Below are 12765 nucleotides of genomic sequence, written 5' to 3' on the forward strand. Positions count from 1 at the left end.
TAAGTTACCAGTTAAGCCAAGAGGAGCCCCTGGCCAGGCGGGAGCCTCTAGATTACTCCTTGTGGCCACATCTAACAGCTGGGGAATTAGCTCAAATGGTAGAGCGCTCGCTAGCATGCGAGAGGTAGCGGGATCGATGCCCGCATTCTCCAAGATTCCTTGTTTTGACACACACTCTCCATACTCTCATACATTGCTCTCTGGGCAAAGGATCCCTCATTCACAAAAACAGATAAACATCTGTGGCATTGGATCAGCAGTGTATATCAGTGTGTGTATTGATAACACACAAACAGGGAAGCGGATCTTTGTTTTTGTGGCAGCTGTGTCGAGGCCGCCAAATGGAAACGGAGAGTGTATCGGGTGTCCTCGCATGCCCGAGATGACGGGTAGATTCCCCCTGCACCAATCTGGGTAAGAGGTCCCACTGCACCAATCTGGGTAAGAGTTCCCCCTGCATCAATCTGGGTAAGAGGTCCCACTGCATCAATCTGAGTAAGAGTTTCCACTGCATCAATCTGGGTAAGAGGTCCCCCTGCATCAATCTGGGTAAGAGGTCCCCCTGCATCAATCTGGGTAAGAGGTCCCACTGCATCAATCTGGGTAAGAGGTCCCACTGCACCAATCTGGGTAAGAGGTCCCACTGCACCAATCTGGGTAAGAGGACCCCCTGCATCAATCTGGGTAAGAGGTCCCACTGCACCAATCTGGGTAAGAGGTCCCACTGCACCAATCTGGGTAAGAGGTCCCACTGCACCAATCTGGGTAAGAGGTCCCCCTGCATCAATCTGGGTAAGAGTTCCCACTGCACCAATCTGGGTAAGAGGTCCCTCTGCACCAATCTGGGTATGAGGTCCCACTGCATCAATCTGGGTAAGAGTTTCCACTGCATCAATCTGGGTAAGAGTTCCCCCTGCACCAATCTGGGTAAGAGGTCCCACTGCATCAATCTGGGTAAGAGTTTCCACTGCATCAATCTGGGTAAGAGGTCCCCCTGCATCAATCTGGGTAAGAGGTCCCCCTGCATCAATCTGGGTAAGAGGTCCCACTGCACACAGTAGTGAAGTGGTGCCCGGAAAAGTAAGTATACTCTAATTTTGCCAAAATATTCCCAAACGGCCCGTCCGGTGAAGGAAAGGCGCCCTGTGTGAAAAATTCTATGACAAACAGTGACATACACTCTGAATTACCTAAAATTATAAATCCCATATTGGTTTTTCACAGTCAGGCCATCCCAAGCTGTACTGTGCAAGTAGGATAATAGTAGTCCTACTATTGAAACAGATACACGTAAACGAGACTGTCAACTGAGTCAGAAATTCACAGGTTTCAGATTTTGTTCATGATTTATTCATGGGAGGGTTTGGATTCATATTCCACTCTGTATAGCAAGGTATATCAGAGCTTCTGTCAAATTACTCTCTCTCTCTCTCACACACACACATTCTTTCACTTTAAGCAGACGCCACACCTGCAAGGGGCACAGAACATAGGCACTCAAAAAGCATCTTGTGGCAAGTACAGGGATTGAACACACAACCTTGGCATTGTTAGCAACACACTCTAACCAACTGAGCTAACCAGTCCTACTTGCCAGAAGTGACAGTTCTTACGAGTCATCATGGCTCAGCAACTGCTAGTGAGTAAGTTACCAGTTAAGCCAAGAGGAGCCCCTGGCCAGGGTGGGAGCCTCTAGATTACTCCTTGTGGCCACATTTAACAGCTGGGGAATTAGCTCAAATGGTAGAGCGCTCGCTTAGCATGCGAGAGGTAGCGGGATCGATGCCCGCATTCTCCAAGATTCCTTGTTTTGACACACACACACTCTCCATACTCTCATACATTGATCTCTGGGCAAAGGATCCCTCATTCACAAAAACAGATAAACATCTGTGGCATGGGATCAGCAGTGTATATCAGTGTGTGCATTAATAACACACAAACAGGGAAGTGGATCTTTGTTTTTGTGGCAGCTGTGTCGAGGCCGCCAAATGGAAACGGAGAGTGTATCGGGTGTCCTCGCATGCCCGAGATGACGGGTAGAATCCCACTGCATCAATCTGGGTAAGAGGTCCCACTGCACCAATCTGGGTAAGAGTTCCCCCTGCACCAATCTGGGTAAGAGGTCCCACTGCATCAATCTGGGTAAGAGGTCCCACTGCACCAATCTGGGTAAGAGTTCCCCCTGCACCAATCTGGGTAAGAGGTCCCACTGCATCAATCTGGGTAAGAGTTTCCACTGCATCAATCTGGGTATGAGGTCCCCCTGCATCAGTCTGGGTAAGAGGTCCCCCTGCATCAATCTGGGTAAGAGGTCCCACTGCACCAATCTGGGTAAGAGGTCCCACTGCACCAATCTGGGTAAGAGGTCCCACTGCACCAATCTGGGTAAGAGGTCCCACTGCATCAATCTGGGTAAGAGGTCCCACTGCACCAATCTGGGTAAGAGGTCCCCCTGCATCAATCTGGGTAAGAGGTCCCCCTGCATCAATCTGGGTAAGAGGTCCCACTGCACCAATCTGGGTAAGAGGTCCCACTGCACCAATCTGGGTAAGAGGTCCCACTGCACCAATCTGGGTAAGAGGTCCCCCTGCACCAATCTGGGTAAGAGGTCCCCCTGCATCAATCTGGGTAAGAGGTCCCACTGCATCAATCTGGGTAAGAGGTCCCCCTGCACCAATCTGGGTAAGAGGTCCCACTGCATCAATCTGGGTAAGAGTTCCCCCTGCACCAATCTGGGTAAGAGGTCCCACTGCATCAATCTGGGTAAGAGTTCCCACTGCACCCAGTAGTGAAGTGGTGCCCGGAAAAGTAAGTATACTCTAATTTTGCCAAAATATTCCCAAACGGCCCGTCCGGTGAAGGAAAGGCGCCCTGTGTGAAAAATTCTATGACAAACAGTGACATACACTCTGAATTACCTAAAATTATAAATCCCATATTGGTTTTTCACAGTCAGGCCATCCCAAGCTGTACTGTGCAAGTAGGATAATAGTAGTCCTACTATTGAAACAGATACACGTAAACGAGACTGTCAACTGAGTCAGAAATTCACAGGTTTCAGATTTTGTTCATGATTTATTCATGGGAAGGTTTGGATTCATATTCCACTCTGTATAGCAAGGTATATCAGAGCTTCTGTCAAATTACTCTCTCTCTCTCTCTCTCTCTCTCTCTCTCCTCCACACACACACATTCTTTCACTTTAAGCAGACGCCACACCTGCAAGGGGCACAGAACATAGGCACTCAAAAAGCATCTTGTGGCAAGTACAGGGATTGAACACACAACCTTGGCATTGTTAGCAACACACTCTAACCAACTGAGCTAACCAGTCCTACTTGAGAGAATTGACAGTTCTTACGAGTCATCATGGCTCAGCAACTGCTAGTGAGTAAGTTACCAGTTAAGCCAAGAGGAGCCCCTGGCCAGGGCGGGAGCCTCTAGATTACTCCTTGTGGCCACATCTAACAGCTGGGGAATTAGCTCAAATGGTAGAGCGTTCGCTTAGCATGCGAGAGGTAGCGGGATCGATGCCCGCATTCTCCAAGATTCCTTGTTTTGACACACACTCTCCATACTCTCATACATTGCTCTCTGGGCAAAGGATCCCTCATTCACAAAAACAGATAAACATCTGTGGCATGGGATCAGCGGTGTATCTCAGTGTGTGTATTAATAACACACAAACATGGAAGTGGATCTTTGTTTTTGTGGCAGCTGTGTCGAGGCCGCCAAATGGAAACGGAGAGTGTATCGGGTGTCCTCGCATGCCCGAGATGACGGGCAGATTCCCCCTGCATCAATCTGGGTAAGAGTTCCCACTGCACCAATCTGGGTGAGAGTTCCCCTGCACCAATCTGGGTAAGAGGTCCCACTGCATCAATCTGGGTAAGAGTTTCCACTGCATCAATCTGGGTAAGAGGTCCCCTGCATCAATCTGGGTAAGAGGTCCCCCTGCATCAATCTGGGTAAGAGGTCCCACTGCACACAGTAGTGAAGTGGTGCCCGGAAAAGTAAGTATACTCTAATTTTGCCAAAATATTCCCCAAACGGCCCGTCCGGTGAAGGAAAGGCGCCCTGTGTGAAAAATTCTATGACAAACAGTGACATACACTCTGAATTACCTAAAATTATAAATCCCATATTGGTTTTTCACAGTCAGGCCATCCCAAGCTGTACTGTGCAAGTAGGATAATAGTAGTCCTACTATTGAAACAGATACACGTAAACGAGACTGTCAACTGAGTCAGAAATTCACAGGTTTCAGATTTTGTTCATGATTTATTCATGGGAGGGTTTGGATTCATAGTCCACTCTGTATAGCAAGGTATATCAGAGATTCTGTCAAATTACTCTCTCTCTCTCTCTCTCTCTCTCTCTCTCTCTCTCTCTCTCTCTCTCTCTCTCTCTCTCTCTCTCTCTCTCTCTCACACACACATTCTTTCACTTTAAGCAGACGCCACACCTGCAAGGGGCACAGAACATAGGCACTCAAAAAGCATCTTGTGGCAAGTACAGGGATTGAACACACAACCTTGGCATTGTTAGCAACACACTCTAACCAACTGAGCTAACCAGTCCTACTTGCCAGAAGTGACAGTTCTTACGAGTCATCATGGCTCAGCAACTGCTAGTGAGTAAGTTACCAGTTAAGCCAAGAGGAGCCCCTGGCCAGGGCGGGAGCCTCTAGATTACTCCTTGTGGCCACATCTAACAGCTGGGGAATTAGCTCAATTGGTAGAGCGCTCGCTTAGCATGCGAGAGGTAGCGGGATCGATGCCCGCATTCTCCAAGATTCCTTGTTTTGACACACACTCTCCATACTCTCATACATTGCTCTCTGGGCAAAGGATCCCTCATTCACAAAAACAGATAAACATCTGTGGCATTGGATCAGCAGTGTATATCAGTGTGTGTATTGATAACACACAAACAGGGAAGCGGATCTTTGTTTTTGTGGCAGCTGTGTCGAGGCCGCCAAATGGAAACGGAGAGTGTATCGGGTGTCCTCGCATGCCCGAGATGACGGGTAGATTCCCCCTGCACCAATCTGGGTAAGAGGTCCCACTGCACCAATCTGGGTAAGAGTTCCCCCTGCATCAATCTGGGTAAGAGGTCCCACTGCATCAATCTGAGTAAGAGTTTCCACTGCATCAATCTGGGTAAGAGGTCCCCCTGCATCAATCTGGGTAAGAGGTCCCCCTGCATCAATCTGGGTAAGAGGTCCCACTGCATCAATCTGGGTAAGAGGTCCCACTGCACCAATCTGGGTAAGAGGTCCCACTGCACCAATCTGGGTAAGAGGACCCCCTGCATCAATCTGGGTAAGAGTTCCCACTGCACCAATCTGGGTAAGAGGTCCCACTGCACCAATCTGGGTAAGAGGTCCCACTGCACCAATCTGGGTAAGAGGTCCCCCTGCATCAATCTGGGTAAGAGTTCCCACTGCACCAATCTGGGTAAGAGGTCCCTCTGCACCAATCTGGGTATGAGGTCCCACTGCATCAATCTGGGTAAGAGTTTCCACTGCATCAATCTGGGTAAGAGTTCCCAATGCACCAATCTGGGTAAGAGTTTCCACTGCATCAATCTGGGTAAGAGGTCCCCCTGCATCAATCTGGGTAAGAGATCCCCCTGCATCAATCTGGGTAAGAGGTCCCACTGCACCAATCTGGGTAAGAGGTCCCACTGCACCAATCTGGGTAAGAGGTCCCCCTGCATCAATCTGGGAAAGAGGTCCCTCTGCACCAATCTGGGTAAGAGGTCCCCCTGCATCAATCTGGGTAAGAGGTCCCCCTGCATCAATCTGGGTAAGAAGTCCCACTGCACCAATCTGGGTAGGAGGTCCCACTGCACCAATCTGGGTAAGAGGTCCCACTGCACAAATCTGGGTAAGAGGTCCCCCTGCATCAATCTGGGTAAGAGGTCCCCCTGCATCAATCTGGGTAAGAGATCCCTCTGCACCAATCTGGGTAAGAGGTCCCCCTGCACCAATCTGGGTAAGAGGTCCCACTGCATCAATCTGGGTAAGAGGTCCCCCTGCACCAATCTGGGTAAGAGGTCCCACTGCATCAATCTGGGTAAGAGTTCCCACTGCACCCAGTAGTGAAGTGGTGCCCGGAAAAGTAAGTATACTCTAATTTTGCCAAAATATTCCCAAACGGCCCGTCCGGTGAAGGAAAGGCGCCCTGTGTGAAAAATTCTATGACAAACAGTGACATACACTCTGAATTACCTAAAATTATAAATCCCATATTGGTTTTTCACAGTCAGGCCATCCCAAGCTGTACTGTGCAAGTAGGATAATAGTAGTCCTACTATTGAAACAGATACACGTAAACGAGACTGTCAACTGAGTCAGAAATTCACAGGTTTCAGATTTTGTTCATGATTTATTCATGGGAGGGTTTGGATTCATATTCCACTCTGTATAGCAAGGTATATCAGAGCTTCTGTCAATTTACTCTCTCTCTCTCTCACACACACACATTCTTTCACTTTAAGCAGACGTCACACCTGCAAGGGGCACAGAACATAGGCACTCAAAAAGCATCTTGTGGCAAGTACAGGGATTGAACACAACCTTGGCATTGTTAGCAACACACTCTAACCAACTGAGCTAACCAGTCCTACTTGCCAGAAGTGACAGTTCTTACGAGTCATCATGGCTCAGCAACTGCTAGTGAGTAAGTTACCAGTTAAGCCAAGAGGAGCCCCTGGCCAGGGTGGGAGCCTCTAGATTACTCCTTGTGGCCACATTTAACAGCTGGGGAATTAGCTCAAATGGTAGAGCGCTCGCTTAGCATGCGAGAGGTAGCGGGATCGATGCCCGCATTCTCCAAGATTCCTTGTTTTGACACACACACACTCTCCATACTCTCATACATTGCTCTCTGGGCAAAGGATCCCTCATTCACAAAAACAGATAAACATCTGTGACATGGGATCAGCAGTGTATATCAGTGTGTGTATTAATAACACACAAACAGGGAAGTGGATCTTTGTTTTTGTGGCAGCTGTGTCGAGGCCGCCAAATGGAAACGGAGAGTGTATCGGGTGTCCTCGCATGCCCGAGATGACGGGTAGATTCCCACTGCATCAATCTGGGTAAGAGGTCCCACTGCACCAATCTGGGTAAGAGTTCCCCCTGCACCAATCTGGGTAAGAGGTCCCACTGCATCAATCTGGGTAAGAGGTCCCACTGCACCAATCTGGGTAAGAGTTCCCCCTGCACCAATCTGGGTAAGAGGTCCCACTGCATCAATCTGGGTAAGAGTTTCCACTGCATCAATCTGGGAAAGAGGTCCCCCTGCATCAGTCTGGGTAAGAGGTCCCCCTGCATCAATCTGGGTAAGAGGTCCCACTGCACCAATCTGGGTAAGAGGTCCCACTGCACCAATCTGGGTAAGAGGTCCCACTGCACCAATCTGGGTAAGAGGTCCCACTGCATCAATCTGGGTAAGAGGTCCCACTGCACCAATCTGGGTAAGAGGTCCCCCTGCATCAATCTGGGTAAGAGGTCCCCCTGCATCAATCTGGGTAAGAGGTCCCACTGCACCAATCTGGGTAAGAGGTCCCACTGCACCAATCTGGGTAAGAGGTCCCACTGCACCAATCTGGGTAAGAGGTCCCCCTGCACCAATCTGGGTAAGAGGTCCCCCTGCATCAATCTGGGTAAGAGGTCCCACTGCATCAATCTGGGTAAGAGGTCCCCCAGCACCAATCTGGGTAAGAGGTCCCACTGCATCAATCTGGGTAAGAGTTCCCCCTGCACCAATCTGGGTAAGAGGTCCCACTGCATCAATCTGGGTAAGAGTTCCCACTGCACCCAGTAGTGAAGTGGTGCCCGGAAAAAGTAAGTATACTCTAATTTTGCCAAAATATTCCCAAACGGCCCGTCCGGTGAAGGAAAGGCGCCCTGTGTGAAAAATTCTATGACAAACAGTGACATACACTCTGAATTACCTAAAATTATAAATCCCATATTGGTTTTTCACAGTCAGGCCATCCCAAGCTGTACTGTGCAAGTAGGATAATAGTAGTCCTACTATTGAAACAGATACACGTAAACGAGACTGTCAACTGAGTCAGAAATTCACAGGTTTCAGATTTTGTTCATGATTTATTCATGGGAAGGTTTGGATTCATATTCCACTCTGTATAGCAAGGTATATCAGAGCTTCTGTCAAATTTCTCTCTCTCTCTCTCTCTCTCTCTCTCTCTCTCTCTCTCACACACACACATTCTTTCACTTTAAGCAGACGCCACACCTGCAAGGGGCACAGAACATAGGCACTCAAAAAGCATCTTGTGGCAAGTACAGGGATTGAACACACAACCTTGGCATTGTTAGCAACACACTCTAACCAACTGAGCTAACCAGTCCTACTTGCCAGAACTGACAGTTCTTACGAGTCATCATGGCTCAGCAACTGCTAGTGAGTAAGTTACCAGTTAAGCCAAGAGGAGCCCCTGGCCAGGGCGGGAGCCTCTAGATTACTCCTTGTGGCCACATCTAACAGCTGGGGAATTAGCTCAAATGGTAGAGCACTCGCTTAGCATGCGAGAGGTAGCGGGATCGATGCCCGCATTCTCCAAGATTCCTTGTTTTGACACACACTCTCCATACTCTCATACATTGCTCTCTGGGCAAAGGATCCCTCATTCACAAAAACAGATAAACATCTGTGGCATGGGATCAGCAGTGTATCTCAGTGTGTGTATTAATAACACACAAACAGGGAAGTGGATCTTTGTTTTTGTGGCAGCTGTGTCGAGGCCGCCAAATGGAAACGGAGAGTGTATCGGGTGTCCTCGCATGCCCGAGATGACGGGCAGATTCCCCCTGCATCAATCTGGGTAAGAGTTCCCACTGCACCAATCTGGGTGAGAGTTCCCCCTGCACCAATCTGGGTAAGAGGTCCCACTGCATCAATCTGGGTAAGAGTTTCCACTGCATCAATCTGGGTAAGAGGTCCCCCTGCATCAATCTGGGTAAGAGGTCCCCCTGCATCAATCTGGGTAAGAGGTCCCACTGCACCAATCTGGGTAAGAGGTCCCCCTGCATCAATCTGGGTAAGAGGTCCCTCTGCACCAATCTGGGTAAGAGGACCCCCTGCACCAATCTGGGTATGAGGTCCCACTGCATCAATCTGGGTAAGAGTTTACACTGCATCAATCTGGGTAAGAGTTCCCACTGCACCAATCTGGGTAAGAGTTTCCACTGCATCAATCTGGGTAAGAGGACCCCCTGCACCAATCTGGGTAAGAGGTCCCCCTGCATCAATCTGGGTAAGAGGTCCCCCTGCATCAATCTGGGTAAGAGGTCCCACTGCACCAATCTGGGTAAGAGGTCCCCCTGCATCAATCTGGGTAAGAGGTCCCCCTGCATCAATCTGGGTAAGAGGTCCCACTGCACCAATCTGGGTAAGAGGTCCCACTGCACCAATCTGGGTAAGAGGTCCCACTGCACAAATCTGGGTAAGAGGTCCCCCTGCATCAATCTGGGTAAGAGGTCCCCCTGCACCAATCTGGGTAAGAGGTCCCACTGCATCAATCTGGGTAAGAGTTCCCCCTGCACCAATCTGGGTAAGAGGTCCCACTGCATCAATCTGGGTAAGAGTTCCCACTGCACCCAGTAGTGAAGTGGTGCCCGGAAAAGTAAGTATACTCTAATTTTGCCAAAATATTCCCAAACGGCCCGTCCGGTGAAGGAAAGGCGCCCTGTGTGAAAAATTCTATGACAAACAGTGACATACACTCTGAATTACCTAAAATTATAAATCCCATATTGGTTTTTCACAGTCAGGCCATCCCAAGCTGTACTGTGCAAGTAGGATAATAGTAGTCCTACTATTGAAACAGATACACGTAAACGAGACTGTCAACTGAGTCAGAAATTCACAGGTTTCAGATTTTGTTCATGATTTATTCATGAAAAGGTTTGGATTCATATTCCACTCTGTATAGCAAGGTATATCAGAGCTTCTGTCAACTTACTCTCTCTCTCACACACACATTTTTTCACTTTAAGCAGACGCCACACCTGCAAGGGGCACAGAACATAGGCACTCAAAAAGCATCTTGTGGCAAGTACAGGGATTGAACACACAACCTTGGCATTGTTAGCAACACACTCTAACCAACTGAGCTAACCAGTCCTACTTGCCAGAAGTGACAGTTCTTACGAGTCATCATGGCTCAGCAACTGCTAGTGAGTAAGTTACCAGTTAAGCCAAGAGGAGCCCCTGGCCAGGGTGGGAGCCTCTAGATTACTGCTTGTGGCCACATCTAACAGCTGGGGAATTAGCTCAAATGGTAGAGCGCTCGCTTAGCATGCGAGAGGTAGCGGGATCGATGCCCGCATTCTCCAAGATTCCTTGTTTTGACACACACACACTCTCCATACTCTCATACATTGCTCTCTGGGCAAAGGATCCCTCATTCACAAAAACAGATAAACATCTGTGGCATTGGATGAGCAGTGTATCTCAGTGTGTGTATTGATAACACACAAACAGGGAAGCGGATCTTTGTTTTTGTGGCAGCTGTGTCGAGGCCGCCAAATGGAAACGGAGAGTGTATCGGGTGTCCTCGCATGCCCGAGATGACGGGCAGATTCCCCCTGCACCAATCTGGGTAAGAGTTCCCCCTGCACCAATCTGGGTAAGAGTTCCCACTGCACACAGTAGTGAATAGGTGCCTGGAAAAGTGAATATTATCTAATTTTGCCAAAATATACCCAAACGGCCCGTTCGGTGAAGGAAAGGCGCCCTGTGTGAAAGATTCTATGACAAACAGTGACATACACTCTGAATTACCTAAAATTATAAATCCCATATTGTTTTTTCACAGTCAGGCCATCCCAAGCTGTACTGTGCAAGTAGGATAATAGTAGTCCTACTATTGAAACAGATACACGTGAATGAGACTGTCAACTCAGTCAGAAATTCACAGGTTTCAGATTTTGTTCATGATTTTAAATTTTTTCACTCTCAATGTCACACATTTGTTATAGAAAAACAGCTAAATTGGATGTTCTAAGTCCACAACAATGCTTTAACCACATCAGGAGAACACTTTTGATGTCTTGGAAAAATCTAAGACATTTTGATTTTTGATTGTAGATATTGTTTAATTCAACTGTACAAGCACCTACCACTGTTATTTGGTTAGCAGTGTGCACATGAGATGGAATGGCCACTGGATTGATGCAAATAATATTATATAATTTTTCCAGGTGGGCATAGGCTATTTTGTAGCTAGTTAACATTTCATTGGAGGTTTTAGGGAAAGCCTTTCAATCTACCAGAAGACGGTCATTAGCATCGCTATATTTTTCCTGTTCCTTAATTGTTTGAAACCTGGACGTTTTACTTCATATTATGAGGCATGTCTTACCTTGTATCAAAGTAGGCTATAGCCAAAATCCCACCATAGAAACGTAAAGGCAATTATTTTATAAATATGTTACTCATCACATGAGCGTTGTTCACCAAACTACACTTCACTCCCTCTCTCTGCAGCAACCCCAGCATGCAATTAAGAATTGATTAATCCATGATCAATGTGCTCCTGTTTATAACTGTGTTACATAATTGTTGTATATTGCATTGTAATAAATCTTTAATAAAAGTTGTATGGACCAAAAACTGAATTAAAAGTATCTCAAATGGAGGTGAAATGTAGTTGTTGTAGGCCCATAGACTGTTAATGCAGACAGACACTCAGGCCAGTGACTGTCCCTTTGTGTTGTTGACTTGGCTACATTGGAATGTTTAGCGCCAGGCCCTGCAGTTGTCCGAATGATACATCCCTTCATCTTGTGAGGCCACCGCAGGGAGCAGCTCTCCACAGCGTTCCCCAGCTGATCCGGGATGTCACCACCCACGTGTGCACGCTGCCTGGATGCAAGTGTGTCACATACACATACAAACACACGCACACAGGAATAGGAAGGGCATAGAAAGCAGTGGGACCTCTTACCCAGATGACCTTTTACCTATATTACCTCTTACCCAGATGACCTTTTACCTATATTACCTCTTACCCAGATGACCTTTTACCTATATTACCTCTTACCCAGATGACCTTTTACCTATATTACCTCTTACCCAGATGACCTTTTACCTATATTACCTCTTACCCAGATTACCTTTTACCCGGATGACCTCTTACCCAGATTACCTTTTACCTATATTACCTCTTACCCAGATGACCTTTGACCTATATTACCTCTTACCCAGATTACCTCTTACCTCTTGACCAGATTACCTCTTACTTTTTACCCAGATTACCTTTTACCCAGATTGCCTCTTACACCCCCCCAACAGCCAACCATAGGTTGGGCAAGGTGTGAGTTCCCCTCTGTACACTCTTTCATTTATAGGCTATAATTTTTTCTATACACTTCTGGGTGTCCACTGTCTATCTTCTCAAGCAACATGCACAGGCCTACACCATGATAATGACCATGATGACATGCACTAACTGTGCTCCATATAACTTGGGTATTTTCAGTGTCGTTTCAGCACGTGTAGTTTCAAGAGCATTTAAAGGGTAGCATTTTGATGTAGCACTCTGTCAGAAATATCTTATAAAGGTCAGGCTATGGAGCTCGTACCTAGGATGGTTGCTATTGAAGCAGCATAAACCTTATGATGAAGACCCTTTCCGATCCATACAAAGTGAAAACCGTCTAGTCTATGTTAGGGAGGAATATCCTAATCCCATAAAGTCATAGGGTCCTCCTCTGTAGCTCAG

The 12765-nt window shown here is 47.5% G+C and overlaps 6 non-coding genes across 6 annotated transcripts; all 6 read left to right on the forward strand.

Annotated features, from left to right (window-relative positions):
* The first annotated feature begins 1725 nt into the window (after positions 1-1725).
* trnaa-agc lies at positions 1726-1798 on the forward strand. The gene has a single exon. It is a non-coding gene; the product is annotated as a tRNA-Ala (tRNA).
* A 1678-nt stretch (positions 1799-3476) lies between these two features.
* trnaa-agc lies at positions 3477-3549 on the forward strand. Its single transcript has one exon. It is a non-coding gene; the product is annotated as a tRNA-Ala (tRNA).
* Positions 3550-4722: 1173 nt separating this feature from the next.
* On the forward strand, positions 4723-4795 carry trnaa-agc. Its single transcript has one exon. It is a non-coding gene; the product is annotated as a tRNA-Ala (tRNA).
* Positions 4796-6771: 1976 nt separating this feature from the next.
* Positions 6772-6844, forward strand: trnaa-agc. Its single transcript has one exon. It is a non-coding gene; the product is annotated as a tRNA-Ala (tRNA).
* A 1683-nt stretch (positions 6845-8527) lies between these two features.
* trnaa-agc lies at positions 8528-8600 on the forward strand. Its single transcript has one exon. It is a non-coding gene; the product is annotated as a tRNA-Ala (tRNA).
* A 1702-nt stretch (positions 8601-10302) lies between these two features.
* Positions 10303-10375, forward strand: trnaa-agc. The gene has a single exon. It is a non-coding gene; the product is annotated as a tRNA-Ala (tRNA).
* The last annotated feature ends 2390 nt before the right edge of the window (positions 10376-12765 follow it).

The sequence above is a fragment of the Coregonus clupeaformis genome, chromosome 15 (assembly GCF_020615455.1).
Source record: "Coregonus clupeaformis isolate EN_2021a chromosome 15, ASM2061545v1, whole genome shotgun sequence".
Taxonomy (NCBI): Eukaryota; Metazoa; Chordata; class Actinopteri; order Salmoniformes; family Salmonidae; genus Coregonus; species Coregonus clupeaformis.